Here is a 15,000-nt window from a genome sequence, read left to right on the forward strand (position 1 = left end):
CAGCACATATTCTTAAGGGTAGAAGATATTTGAGCTGGGATGCTGGTGTCTCCCAGCACGATCAAACCATCCGGGGCTATTGCCGCCTTCTCGGCTGCCCTCGGCACTTATCGTGAATAAAAGCTATATATGTATGTTTACTTTTCCTGGATAACACTAGTTGAAAGTGAGTGCCTGTCCTGTATACTCCTTGTCCTCGTCTTTTTTGCGCTATTTTATATATTTTACTAAGATGAACCAACAGCGTACCGTATTAAAAAGAAAAAGAAGAAGCTAAAGTGATATTATATTTACCTGGTGCTTCTTTTCGTAATAGGCACTATTTCAAGAGTGCAAACGGGTATCTTTCCATTCATTTGTAGGGTTCGCTTATTTTCAGGTGCCGAGAAATAAATTGCTTTATTTAAATTTGATGGAGCAGTAAATGACAAGCTACATACATATCTGTCTTTCCTTGTTTTTTTTTGTGTTATATTTTAGCCTGAATTTAAAAGTTATCAGTCTGTTGGGTCGCCTAAAATACAGGTGATTGGCATTTGAGGTTTTTTTTCTTTACAAGATAATGGTTGATTCAATTTAGCAAGTAAGCATCAATTGTGCTACTTTTTTTTCCTTCATCTTAAATAGAGCTAAGCAATCAACTCGACATGACGGCTACTTAATTTGTCGCTTTCTTACCGCCTGTTTTCCGAAACTGTGTGATTTCTTTTCGTCGTCATCGACTTTGGGCTGCCGCTCCAAGTCCATAGAGCCTTTTTTTTTTTCAGCTATCCCTGCCGTACACCCTTGTACTTCTATTCATCGTCAGACTAATAGACAGTTATATTTTCTTCCGTACAGTTCCAAGTTGGCGGGTCAGTTTCGGTTCGGCTGAAACTAACTCCTCGGTTCCGGTTTTTCGTTCGCTTCGGTTTTCGGTTCGACACTCTGGTCTTCACCGTGCATGGCACCCCCCCCTTCCTTCCTTCCTTCCCTCCCTCCCTCCCTCCCTCCCTCCCTCCCTCCCTCTCTCCCCTCTTCTCCTCCCTGCAAGAAAACAAACTGTCGTTTCGAAATGTTTTCTTACTTGAACTGTGAAGGTTTTCAAGTGCATTTCCTTTCCTCCTTTATTGAGCGCACAATTCTAGAGTGGAACTTCCCTTCTGACATTGAAATAAAGTTCATTGCACAAGGAAGAAAAACCTGCCATTTGACCTCCCTTGTGTGTGCAAAGTGTCAATGTTCCTATATTATGCTTGAACATGGTCTTTTTGTCTTCCTATTTGTCGCAGAAATCATGTATGTGTATGTATGTATGTATATATATATATACCAATATCGCACTTTATGGATTAATCTTGCACGACCTGTGAAAACCACGTATCTCTGGCTTTCCTCACGTTCGATTTTCGAGCAATTTCTGAAGCTAGCTTGGGGAGATTGATTTCGCTCGCACACAATTCGAGGCGCGAGGACGGGCATGTACGAACGCCTACGTAGTCGGGACGGTAAACAAAACTTACACAAATTAAAATCCTGCACAGATAATAAAAGAAAGAGCAACAAAAAAGTATGGGCGTCTTTCTTTACTAATTTTTTTTTTTTTCTTTTTTAGGATTGTAAGCGGACGGGCTTCTTAAACGATACCAAAAAGCGAGACACAATTTGACAAACGGGTCACGTCACAAGAAAGAAAATCCCACATCCTCAAGCGTGTAAAAAATGCACGCAATATCTACAGTACTGGAATTGGAAGCGCTGCCAATCTCGCGTGCTCTAGCCCAAATCGCGTTGCTCCCGCTCACGTCAAAGCGACACAGACCTCGTCGGAAAGGTACGCTTTCTGACGCGGTCAACCGGTAAAAACACTATATATTGTAAAATTCTGTACTTTGGACGTGATTAATTCAGACTGCTTTGCGGCTAACTAAGCGCGCGTTCCTTCCCAATGAAACGAAAGCGCGAGATTAGAAATAGAGGAAATAATTCCCGTGAAAAGAAAGAAATTCGTCTCTTATTGAGCTTGGCAGTAAAGCACGCGACATCTCCAGTATTCCGTTTGAAAGCGTTGTCCATGGCAAGTGCAGTAGTGTACAGTGTTCGGCTCTCGCCCAGTTGAAAGCGCCAGAAAGCCCGTGTCGCCTCGCGACACGGGTAACCGCTAGAAAACACGCACATTTTAAAGTCGCGTGATTTGCACTTGATTCCTCGGAAGTACTTTGTGGGAGACGAAGCGGGCGTTCCATGCCAAGGACACGGAAGAGAGAGATTAGAAATAGAGCGAACAATTCGCGTGAAAAGAATAATTTTTGTCTCCTATCGAACTTGCCACAAAAGTAAGCGAGATTTCCAGTATTCCGTTTGAAAGCGCTGCCCGTCGCAAGTGCAGTAGTGTACAGTGTTCGGCTCTCGCCCAGTTGAAAGCGCCAGAAAGCCCGTGTCGCCTCGCGACACGGGTAACCGCTAGAAAACACGCACATTTTAAAGTCGCGTGTTTTGCACTTGATTCCTCGGAAGTACTTTGTGGGAGACGAAGCGGGCGTTCCATGCCAAGGACACGGAAGAGAGAGATTAGAAATAGAGCGAACAATTCGCGTGAAAAGAATAATATTTGTCTCCTATCAAACTTGCCACAAAAGTAAGCGAGATTTCCAGTATTCCGTTTGAAAGCGCTGCCCGTCGCAAGTGCAGTAGTGTACAGTGTTCGGCTCTCGCCCAGTTGAAAGCGCCAGAAAGCCCGTGTCGCCTCGCGACACGGGTAACCGCTAGAAAACACGCACATTTTAAAGTCGCGTGTTTTGCACTTGATTCCTCGGAAGTACTTTGTGGGAGACGAAGCGGGCGTTCCATGCCAAGGACACGGAAGAGAGAGATTAGAAATAGAGCGAACAATTCGCGTGAAAAGAATAATATTTGTCTCGTATCAAACTTGCCACAAAAGTAAGCGAGATTTCCAGTATTCCGTTTGAAAGCGCTGCCCGTCGCAAGTGCAGTAGTGTACAGTGTTCGGCTCTCGCCCAGTTGAAAGCGCCAGAAAGCCCGTGTCGCCTCGCGACACGGGTAACCGCTAGAAAACACGCACATTTTAAAGTCGCGTGTTTTGCACTTGATTCCTCGGAAGTACTTTGTGGGAGACGAAGCGGGCGTCCCATGCCAAGGACACGGAAGAGAGAGATTAGAAATAGAGCAAACAATTCGCGTGAAAAGAATAATATTTGTCTCCTATCAAACTTTCCAGAAAAGTAAGCGAGATTTCCAGTATTCCGTTTGAAAGCGCTGCCCGTCGCAAGTGCAGTAGGGTAAATTGTTCGGCTCTCGCCCAGTTGAAAGCGCCAGAAAGCCCGTGTCGCAAAGCGACACGGGTAACCGCTAGAAAACACGCATCTTTTTCTTTTGTTAATCCCGTGCTTCTCACTTCGTTCCTTGAGAGGACTTTGTCGGAAACTAAGTGGCGGGGCCTTCCAAACGAAACCAATGGTAGAAACAATGAAGTGAGCAAAGAAGAGTAGTGTAAAGAAAGAAAATTGCCTATTATGAAGCCTGCCGTAAACACGCGCGATACCGCGAGCATTCGGATTAAAAGCAGTGACAATCTCACTTACTATAGCGCTCATTGTTCGGCTCTGACACAATTCAAAACGCATGAAACGCCCCGTGTAAATATTGGTTTACTTTGTAATAACAAAGTCGATAAAATTTCTGTTGACCATGTTAACATGAACTGAAAGTCGAAAAGAAGTAATCAGAGTCAAGCAGGGGTCAGCACGTTTTTAATAAAAAGCGAGAAATAATTTTTTTTATAGGGGTAGGATGTATGTACGTATGGAGGCACAGAGGAAAAAAAGAACATTTATATATATATATATACACACAAACATACATACATACATATATATATATAAGGAGAGAGAGAGGGGAAAAAATAAGAAAGAAAGAAGGACAAATAAATGATACTGAATAGAGTGAGAGACAGTAAGTCAGTAAGTCAGTCAGTCAGTCACCGAAACTGATAACCACAAATCATGTACAGAATGCTCTTGAAGGATCTTCTTTATACTTATCGGTGCTATTATGTGGAGGTGGGGTCTGTCGAGCGTTCGATTGGTGCGAGCGGCGTCTGACGACGTCGCCGACGCCTTTCGTCGCCGTCTCGGCCGCTGCCTCCGCCGCATGGTCGTTACAGCAAGGTACCTGCGATCTCTGGCGTCTGCCGTTGGGGTCGGTTCTCGGGTGCACCTGTGTCTTGAAAACGAATGCGAGAGGAGGGTGTTTCGGAGCGTCCGCGCTAACCGAACGGTGTGAAATGACGAGTGCGTTCTGACCGAAGGCCGGGGTGCGTCCTCGCGTCCTCACGGGACCTGAAAGCTCGGCAACGCTGCGAAGGCGTCGTCAATGATTTTTTTGGCGTACGACTTTCTGTTGCTACGACGAGAAAGAAATTTATGCGCTTCTTGCCGCGTCGGTACCGACCTCGGTCGGGGATATTCCGGCTGCGCGCTCGAACGTGCTTCATTTCTTCTTGGATTTGGAAGTAATTCCTAAGCGTTGTGTGTGTTTGCGGTTCGTAAGGGGCGCCTGACGGTGGCCCCGCGTCCGCGCGTTGGTAGGGTTTTGGGCGACCCACCACGAAAAGATTACCTGGTTGATCCTGCCAGTAGTCATATGCTTGTCTCAAAGATTAAGCCATGCATGTCTAAGTACATGCCGAAACAAGGCGAAACCGCGAATGGCTCATTAAATCAGTTATGGTTCCTTAGATCGTTTCTTCCTTCTTGGATAACTGTGGCAATTCTAGAGCTAATACATGCAGTGAGCCCGAAGCCCCTCGGGGCGACGGGTGCTTTTATTAGACCAAGATCAATCGGGCTTCGGTCCGTTTTGTGTGGTGACTCTGGATAACTTTGTGCTGATCGCACGGCCACGAGCCGGCGACGTTTCTTTCAAGTGTCTGCCTTATCAACTGTCGATGGTAGGTTATGCGCCTACCATGGTTGTTACGGGTAACGGAGAATCAGGGTTCGATTCCGGAGAGGGAGCCTGAGAAACGGCTACCACATCCAAGGAAGGCAGCAGGCGCGCAAATTACCCACTCCCGGCACGGGGAGGTAGTGACGAAAAATAACAATACGGGACTCTTTTGAGGCCCCGTAATTGAAATGAGTACACTCTAAATCCTTTAACGAGGATCCATTGGAGGGCAAGTCTGGTGCCAGCAGCCGCGGTAATTCCAGCTCCAATAGCGTATACTAAAGTTGCTGCGGTTAAAAAGCTCGTAGTTGGATCTCAGTTACAGGCGGGAAGTGCGTGGACACCACGTTACGGCCCGTGCTGAACATCATGCCTGTCGTGGCTTGGTTCCCTTCATCAGGTGCCTTGCTTTGGCCGGCGCGTTTACTTTGAAAAAATTAGAGTGCTCAACGCAGGCGATTCGCCTGAATAACAGTGCATGGAATAATAGAACAAGATCCTGTTTCTGTTCTGTTGGTTTTTGGAATACAGGATAATGATTAAGAGGGACAGACGGGGGCATTCGTATTGCGGCGCTAGAGGTGAAATTCTTGGACCGTCGCAAGACGAACTACTGCGAAAGCATTTGCCAAGAATGTTTTCATTGATCAAGAACGAAAGTTAGAGGTTCGAAGGCGATCAGATACCGCCCTAGTTCTAACCATAAACGATGCCAACCAGCGATCCGCCTGAGTTACTCAAATGACTCGGCGGGCAGCTTCCGGGAAACCAAAGTATTTGGGTTCCGGGGGAAGTATGGTTGCAAAGCTGAAACTTAAAGGAATTGACGGAAGGGCACCACCAGGAGTGGAGCCTGCGGCTTAATTTGACTCAACACGGGAAAACTTACCCGGCCCGGACACTGGGAGGATTGACAGATTGAGAGCTCTTTCTTGATTCGGTGGATGGTGGTGCATGGCCGTTCTTAGTTGGTGGAGCGATTTGTCTGGTTAATTCCGATAACGAACGAGACTCTAGCCTATTAAATAGGTGCGTGGTTCTCTGCACCTTGCACCCTTCTTAGAGGGACAAGCGGCTCCTAGCCGCACGAAACAGAGCAATAACAGGTCTGTGATGCCCTTAGATGTCCGGGGCCGCACGCGCGCTACACTGAAGGAAGCAGCGTGTTTTTATCCCTGTCTGTAAAGACTGGGTAACCCGTGGAACCTCCTTCGTGATTGGGATAGGGGCTTGCAATTGTTCCCCTTGAACGAGGAATTCCCAGTAAGCGCGAGTCATAAGCTCGCGTTGATTACGTCCCTGCCCTCTGTACACACCGCCCGTCGCTACTACCGATTGAATGATTTAGTGAGGTCTTCGGACCGATACCCGGAGCGGCCTTTCGGTTGCGCCGGTGTGTTGGAAAGATGACCAAACTTGATCATTTAGAGGAAGTAAAAGTCGTAACAAGGTTTCCGTAGGTGAACCTGCGGAAGGATCATTACCGGATGTTATTTGGCATCGTTTTGTCTTCTTCCTCTTGTACGGGGAATGGACTCGATGTGCGAATTTATCTGGCGCCGATCCCGACCAAGCTTGGATGCCGTCGGGACGGCACAAAAAAAAAAAACAACTGTGGTTCGGATGTGCCTTTTTCTTTGGGTGGCCTCCGTTCCTTTCGATGATGCGCCCAGCGGGAGCCCTCTGCTGCCTCGATTGAGAGGAGATTTCAAGTGCACCGGGACAATCCGCGGGTTACAAAAGGCGCATCGCCCCCTTTTTCGTCTCTTCTCGAGGATCGCCCTTTTGTTTTGATTAACGAAGAGGCGTTTGAGAAGAAGCTTTTTTTTGCGCTTTCGAGATGGCATGGGATGTGCCGGGCGCGAAAAAAAAACAACAACTTGTGTTTTGTCGTACTGATTGAAAAATCCAAAAACACGACTCTAAGCGGTGGATCACTCGGTTCTCGGGTCGATGAAGAACGCAGCCAGCTGCGAGACTTGGTGTGAATTGCAGGACACACTGAGCACTTACTCTTTGAACGCACATTGCGGCCTCGGGCCTTCCCGTGTCTTCGTCTGTGTGAGGGTCGGATCATATATCAAGAGAGGAGAATTTGTTTTCTACCTCGTTTTGACTGTGTCGGATCGTGGGCAGCACGCAGTTTTATGCTTTCTTGCGTTGCGTTTTCTTTGAGCAAATGCACGAGTGGTGCGATCGCACGCGTGCGCTTAACCAGTCCTCCTCCTCCTACGAGTTTTTATCGAACACTGCATGGGAAAACGAAACTCGATGGATACCGTTTGTGGAAAATCCCGTACCAAAAAAATCTTTCGCACGTTGAACGGCGCTGTGACGTCGGTGCGTTAGAAACGGAGATTTGAAACGGTTTCTTCTCGATCGATTCTGTTTTCTTTGGCGTGGATGTTGTTCGAGTGGAAAAACCGTGGGACGGAGTTGGCGTTGGCGCGTTGAAACGCGGCGTCGGCAAATGTAAATCTCGTGGCGTTGATTTGCACAAAAAAAAGAAAAACGCTTCTGGGAGGAAAGTTTTTTGCGTCGTAGCCTTCCGTCAGTCTAAGACCTTCGCGTCCCCGATGAATACTGGAGCCATCCAGTAGGGAAATGCCGTTGGATTGCGCGCTTTCTTTTTTGTCGAATCGAAAGCGATGCAAAGCGTGTGTACAACAACTGTTAGTTCGCCATCCTTTTGTGTTTTTGACATGTGGTAAGGAGGCGAAGTTTTTGTTGGAAAGCGCACAAAATAAAAAAAAGATTGTCGACCTCACATCAGGCGAGACAACCCGCTGAATTTAAGCATATCACTAAGCGGAGGAAAAGAAACCAACAGGGATTCCCTTAGTAGCGGCGAGCGAAACGTAACCTAGCCCAGCACCGAATCCCTCGTCCTTGCCGGCGATCGGGAAATGTGGTGTATGGGAGGTAACGTTCCCGAGAGTTTTGCGGTGGTGCAAGTCCCCCTGACAGGGGCTTGACCCAGAGTGGGTGCCAGGCCCGTCTCCGCCACTGCATCTCGGGATGGAACCTCCCGTGAGTCGGGTTGCTTGAGAGTGCAGCCCTAATTGGGTGGTAAACTCCATCTAAGGCTAAATACGTCCGAGAGACCGATAGTTCACAAGTACCGTGAGGGAAAGTTGAAAAGAACTTTGAAGAGAGAGTTCAGAGTACGTGAAACCGCTTAGAGTAAAACGGGTGGGCCCTCGAAGCTCGAGGGCGGTGGGATTCAGTTTCGCTGTGACGTGGAGCGGTGTCAGCGTCTTGGTTAACGGGCTCTCCTTGTGGGGGCCCGTTCCGGCTGCCCGCGCGGTGCCGCGCACTCCGGAACGCATTTTCCACCGTCGGTAGGACCTTGCGACGGGCACGGGTAACCCTTTCAAGAACGACTTTGAGTCCGGCCGCTGGAGGTGACCGGCGACGGCCCTTGTTTGGCTGTCGTGGGAGTTATACCTGGCCGGTAATCGAGTACGTCACCCTGCCCAGGCCTCATGGGCTACTCCCTTCGGGGAGGCCCGAAACGATGCCCTCCGGAATGCGGAGCGGGAAACCCGGCTGGGTCAACGGGTCGCCTGCCTTACGCCAGGTATTCGCCTGACGTTCGGTGTTTGGGGCTCGGAACCGGCGAGGCGGGTTCTTTCCGCGGAGGGTCGTCATGGTTGGCGGCGAGTAGGCCGGTAACCCACCCGACCCGTCTTGAAACACGGACCAAGGAGTCTAACATGTGCGCGAGTCAATGGGTCCCTCAAAACCCAGAGGCGCAATGAAACGTGAAGGCGCGGCCTCGTGCCGTGCCGAGTTGCGATCCCGGGCCGCCCAGGGGTCCGATGAAGGGAGCAGCAACGGCCCGCCCCACACGCTCACGTCGTGGGGGCGGCGCTAGAGCGCACACGTTGGCACCCGAAAGATGGTGAACTATGCCCGGGCAGGACGAGGCCAGAGGAAACTCTGGTGGAGGTCCGAAGCGCTTCTGACGTGCAAATCGATCGTCCGACGCAGGTATAGGGGCGAAAGACTAATCGAACCATCTAGTAGCTGGTTCCCTCCGAACTTTCCCTCAGGATAGCTGGCGCTTGTTGCCGAGACCAGTCACACCTGGTAAACCGAATGATTAGAGGCATTGGGGTCGAAACGACCTCAACCTATTCTCAAACTTTCAATGGGTGTGTCGGAGGCCTTCCGGTCTGAGGCCTCCGGAAGCGATGAGAGTGCCAAGTGGGCCACTTTTGGTAAGCAGAACTGGCGCTGTGGGATGAACCAAACGCCGGGGTAAGGCGCCCGATGCGGGACGCTCATGAGATCCCATGAAGGGTGTTGGTTGCTTAAGACAGCAGGACGGTGGCCATGGAAGTCGGAACCCGCTAAGGAGCGTGTAACAACTCACCTGCCGAAGCAACTAGCCCCGAAAATGGATGGCGCTCTAGTGTCGAGCCTATCCCCGGCCGCTGCCGGCAGATGCACGCAAACAAGGGGGTGCTAAGCTGCAGCGAGTAGGAGGGCCGCTGCGATGAGCGTTGAAGGTGTCGGGCGTAAGCCCGCCTGGAGCCGCCGCTGGTGCAGATCTTGGTGGTAGTAGCTAATACTCAAGTGAGAACCTTGAGGACTGAAGTGGAGAAGGGTTTCATGTGAACAGCAGTTGAACATGGGTCAGTCGGTCCTAAGGGAAAGGAGAAGTTCTTTCCGAAGCGGGAGCACTTTTTTGGAGTGGAGAGAGCCCCGCAGTGACCGAAAGGGAATCGGGTTAATAATCCCGAACCCGGACACGGAGATTGGTCCTTCGGGGCCCAGTGCGGTAACGCAAACCAGCTCGGAGACGCCGATGCGAGCCCCGGGAAGAGTTTTCTTTTCTCTGTAAGGAGATCGAGTCCCTGGAATGGGTTCGCCCCGAGATAGGGATGGTGGCTCCGTAGAGCAGTGCGGTTCTTGCGCTGTCCGGTGCGCTCGCGTCGGCCCTTGAAAATCCGAGTGAGGGAGTGTGATTTTCGTGCCGGACCGTACCCACATCCGCAGCAGGTCTCCAAGGTGAACAGCCTCTAGTCGATGGACCAATGTAGGTAAGGGAAGTCGGCAAAACGGATCCGTAACCTTGGGATAAGGATTGGCTTTGAGGACTGAGCCGGTCGGGCTGGGGACCTGAAGCAGGAACGGCACTGCACCGGGACTGGGCGGGGCTCGCCGTTCACGCGGCGCGGCCAAGCCCGGACCAGCGTCGGGACCTTCGTGTGGAAAGCCTCAGCTGCGCGGCGTCTGAGGGCTTCGTGCCCAAAGTGCTATGCTTCGGCCGGCAAAAAACAGTCAACTCAGAACTGGCACGGACCGGGGGAATCCGACTGTCTAATTAAAACAAAGCATTGCGATGGCCGCTGGTCGGTGTTGATGCAATGTGATTTCTGCCCAGTGCTCTGAATGTCAACGTGAAGAGATTCATCAAAGCGCGGGTAAACGGCGGGAGTAACTATGACTCTCTTGTGGTATGACTCTCTTGTGAGCGGGCTTAGCGCACGCGTTGGATCACAGAGGGTAGCCCCGAGCTTAGCGCACGCGTTGGATCACAGAGGGTAGCCCCGATAGGATCACCCTATTCGGCGTTTGTTTCGAGTTTGGCCGCTCGGAGCACCTAGTTACTCGGGGAGTTGGAGCGTGACCATAAAATTCGGACCTTGACTATGGATCACGGTAGAGCCTCCGACTTCCCACGGGATGTGTACCTCCTCGATGGTACCGCTGGAAACGGTTGTCTGAACACCGGCCAAACCACGTCCCAAACCCAGGATCTACGGGGAAACCCTCCCCGCAGGTTCAAAAGCGGCTCGGCAAGTCCGAAAACCCACAAATCGGAAAGCCACGGGTCAATGCCCGACGCTCCGAGCCCTAAGCGTTGCTTGTCAGCCAGAAGGTCGCAAGGTGGACCCGGAGCGGAGGCTCCTCCCGGCGGACCCGAGCGGGATCTGTCGGAGGTGGCTGCTCGGGAGCCTGCACCGAAAACAGGAAAGCAAAAGGACAAAGCTAAGACCAAGCACAAGGGAAACACGATGACTGTGCTCCCAAGGTCTAGCAACCACAGAAGGAACGAGGATGCACGATTCGGCGTGCAGTCCGTAGAGCCAAAGCAGATCAGTGCGGGGCGACCACTTCGGCAGGGGGAACTGCCGGAGGAGGCCGAGCGAGAGATCTGCCCCTCCTTGGGTAACAAACACCCAGAGGAAGAGTTGGAGGACACTGAAGCGTCCCAGCGGAGAAGACGGCAAAAGGCAAGCCAGTACCACGCCACTGTAGCACCCCCACGAGGACATGTCGGGGTAGGTATCCGCCCAGAGCCATCAGAGACCGCAAGGGAACACGTGATCCCCGGAATCCACTCTGACTCCCGCGGGAGCCGTAAGGCGGCCCGCACCAAGGAGGGTCCCGAAGAAGGACCCCAGCAGAAGCCTAGGTTCCGGAAGAAGCCACTGATGGTGTTTACACCTAAGGCCGGCGCCGGGACACTGATGGCGACTGCAGAGTCAGTGGACGAAGCGGGTTCCCAACGCGCTAAAGGGGCGCGGGCCAAACAGTACCATGCCGCAGGAGCACCCCCACAAGGAAAAGTGGCGGGAGGTATCGGCTCGCAGCCTTCTGACACCGCAGGGAGCCGAAAGGTCCACTCAACTGACTCATTGAAGCGGACAAGGCACGAACCTAGGCAAAGTGGATGGTCGTCAGGTGCAGCTGTCGGTGCCCCTAGGTGTGGGGATCACCCCATGATGGAGCCCCGCACGGGGGAGCGCACCTCGACGACCGCCACCGTAGCAAGGATGGTGACTGCCCCAGACAATTCGACAGAGAGTGCCCACAGTCCTAGGTCTGGTCAAGGGCCACTGATGGACAATGGGCAAACGATGTCAAGGACCAACGCAAACCCAGGCCCGCAATGAGGGTGCGCGTACCAAACACGTCCGTGACTCCTGAGTGTGGGGACCGCACAGAGATGGAGTACACATTCACAAGTGTCCATACTCAGAAGGACAAAAGAGCCCAACATGTATCTCAAACCGTTCTGGTGCGAGACAGTCAGCCAGTAGGCACGGCAGCTGGAGGTTCGTCTCATCAGCGCTCTGAAAGCAGCTTAGCCCCGAAAAGTGACTGGTTGGAAACCAGGAGGAAGGAGAAACCCCTAGACAGGAGAGCCCGTGACGAAACTGCGAAGTCCCCGTCTCATCAGCGGAATCTAAGCGGTGCGGGCACCTCGGGCAGGGGGGGGATCTTCAACCGGGTTACTCAGCGTGTGGAAACCCCCACCAAGCGTCCCGCTCGGGGCGCTGGAGGGATTGCGCTGGCCCAACCGAACCCCCATATCCCAACTCACCGAAGAGAAGTCAATCGCAGTGCAACTGTCCAAGGAGAGTCGGAACGCTCTGTCACCCCTTTGTCGGGGGACACCCGGTCGACGATGTGGGTATCAGAGACCGGGGCGGACCAACAATCCTTGCCACATAAAGCGGCAACAGTTTGGACGGCGGAACAACGAGGAAATGGTGGCCAAGAAAGTGCGCACTCTGCAAATGCAGATGCATCAGCACTAGTCGCAGCCCTCCAGGATGATGAAGAGGCTCCTCTGGGAGAAAGCAGAAATGCCACCCAGACTCAGCAGTCTACAACCCCATGTGCTACACCCTTCGAGTGCTCCGATTGTGGTCGGGCATTCAAGACGAAAGCGGGACGCACACTACATTCCAAGGCACGCCACCCAGTGGAAGCCAATGCGGAGGTAGTGGTGGAGCGAGTAAAGCCCCGATGGGAAGCTGAGGAGCGATACCTACTCGCTAAGCGAGAGGTAGAACTCCGACGCGCGGGGTCCAGGTTCTTGAATGTGGACCTGCGCAACTCGTTCCCAGCACGAACGCTGGAGTCGATAAAAGGACAAAGAAAGAAGGATGAGTACAAACAGCTGGTGCAGCGCCTGACTCAGGAGACAGTACCAGCTGGTTGCGTGACAGACGCTGAGGAAAAAGAGGAAGACCCCCGACCGACCGGAAGTGCCCAACGCACCGAGGGGGAGTCGGCAATCCTTGAACCCCTAAGGAAACTCATCCAGAAGCCATGCCCTCGGAAATTCCAGTCTGACATACTGTGGGACATTGCCAAACAGGCCTGTGAAGGGGTGGTTGTGTCGGCCAAACTCGACGACTATCTCCGGCACGTCTTCGTGTGTGACAAGGGTCCAAGTCATGGTCGCGCTGGGGACCGTCAGGCAAAGGGGCCGACGAGTCGCCGGAAAAGAAAGAGACGGGAATACGCCAGGATGCAGGAGTTCTTCCGGAAACGGCAGGGCGACTGCGCCCGGGGTGTCTTGGATGGCACTCCGGAAGTCCTGGTCGAGGACCCAGCCCATTTGCTTGCACAGTGGGAGGAAGTCATGTGTCCACCTGGGCACGAGATGGCTACTCCTACTACTGCAGTAATGCAGGAGGAGGGAACCTCGGAGGCAAAGGTAAATCTCTTCTATCCGGTGACATCGCGGGAGGTGACGAGTAATCTGCCACCAGTGAAGTCGGCCCCTGGGTTTGACGGGTTCACCGCGCGACTGTTGAGGACGGTTCCCAACACCACACTCGAGGTCATCATGAACCTAATGGCTCTGGTGAAACGCGTGCCGACGTCGCTGAGAGGGGCGCGCACGACCTTCATTCCAAAGAAGTCCCCAGCCAAGTGCTACTCGGACTTCCGCCCCATAACGGTCTCCAGCGTGCTGCTGAGACTGTATCACAGGATCCTGGCGAAGCGACTGATCAACGAACTGGATTTCGACTACAGGCAGCGAGCTTTCACCCCTGTAGACGGATGCACAGAAAACGTCTTCCTGTTGGCCTCCGTTCTGGAGGACGCCAAGCAAAAGCTCCGGCCGCTGCACATGGCAAGCCTGGACCTGTCCAAGGCTTTCGACAGGGTGACGACAGAAGCGGTCCTCAGGGGTGCTCGCCGAGCCGGACTCGATCAGGGGTTCCTCGACTATCTACAGGATCTGTACGAGGACTCCTGGACCAAACTGACACTAGAGGGTTTATCCAGAGTGGTACACCCCACAGTCGGCGTGAGGCAGAGAGATCCGCTCTCCCCACTTCTCTTCAACCTCGTGGTGGACGAATTCCTCCAAACACTGGACCCTGGTATTGGGTACAGCTCCGACCAGCTGCAACTGGATGGGATGGCTTTTGCGGACGACCTGATAGTCTTCGCATCCACCCCGGAAGGTCTGCAGAGGAGATTGGACAGCCTGCACTCATTCGTGGGTGCACGGGGGCTGGCAATTAATGCGGAGAAGTCGTTCACCGTCTCGATAGTGCCCTCGGGCCGCGAGAAGAGGACGAAGGTTGTGACGACAGGCAACTTTTCGGTGTCGGGGATTCCCCTCCCCGCATGCGGAATAGAAGCCAGGTGGAAGTACCTCGGGGTGGAGTTCTCTCCCAACGGAAGAAACGTCCCGTTGACCAAAGACGTGGCCAGTATGCTGGAGAGGGTGGCAAAAGCCCCTTTGAAACCCCAGCAAAGACTGGTAATTCTCCGCTTCTACCTCATACCCCGACTCTACCACAGGTTGGTACTCGGACGCTGGAACAGAAAGCTTTTGAAACGGCTGGACGTCCAGATCCGAGATGCGGTGCGCAAGTGGATGGCGCTACCGCACGACACGCCCCTTGGATACTATCACGCTCCCGTTGCTGAGGGAGGGTTAGGGGTTGGTTCCTTCAGCACTGCTATCCCCTGGATGCAGGTTCAAAGGCTCTCTCGGATGGCCACCTCAAGCAGCCCGATCTGCCGCCAGGCCGCGGACACCTATATGGTGAAAACGGCCCTGGACCGAGCAAAGAAGGCTTGCGTGGTGAGGGGAAACATCCTCAGTGATAAGCAGAGTGTCGGGAAGCACTGGAGTGCACTCGTCCACGCGAGTAATGACGGCCACGCCCTCCGTGAGGTGCGGCATGTGCCGGCAGCGCAGCGTTGGGTCCAGGAGGGCACCGGCTTACTCACGGGGAGAGCCTTCATAGATGTCAATAAGCTGAGGATCAACGCCCTTCCCGT

General features: G+C 52.8%; 2 non-coding genes and 1 pseudogene across 2 annotated transcripts; all 3 read left to right on the forward strand.

The window, feature by feature from the left end:
- The first annotated feature begins 4,614 nt into the window (after positions 1–4,614).
- On the forward strand, positions 4,615–6,430 carry LOC120847160. Its single transcript, XR_005717237.1, has one exon. It is a non-coding gene; the product is annotated as a small subunit ribosomal RNA (ribosomal RNA).
- Positions 6,431–6,865: 435 nt separating this feature from the next.
- LOC120847139 lies at positions 6,866–7,018 on the forward strand. Its single transcript, XR_005717217.1, has one exon. It is a non-coding gene; the product is annotated as a 5.8S ribosomal RNA (ribosomal RNA).
- Positions 7,019–7,706: 688 nt separating this feature from the next.
- LOC120847299 overlaps positions 7,707–15,000 on the forward strand; it is a 9,755-nt pseudogene continuing 2,461 nt past the window's right edge.

Source organism: Ixodes scapularis, unplaced genomic scaffold, assembly GCF_016920785.2.
Source record: "Ixodes scapularis isolate PalLabHiFi unplaced genomic scaffold, ASM1692078v2 ptg001158l_1___fragment_3__unscaffolded, whole genome shotgun sequence".
NCBI classification, from domain to species: domain Eukaryota; kingdom Metazoa; phylum Arthropoda; class Arachnida; order Ixodida; family Ixodidae; genus Ixodes; species Ixodes scapularis.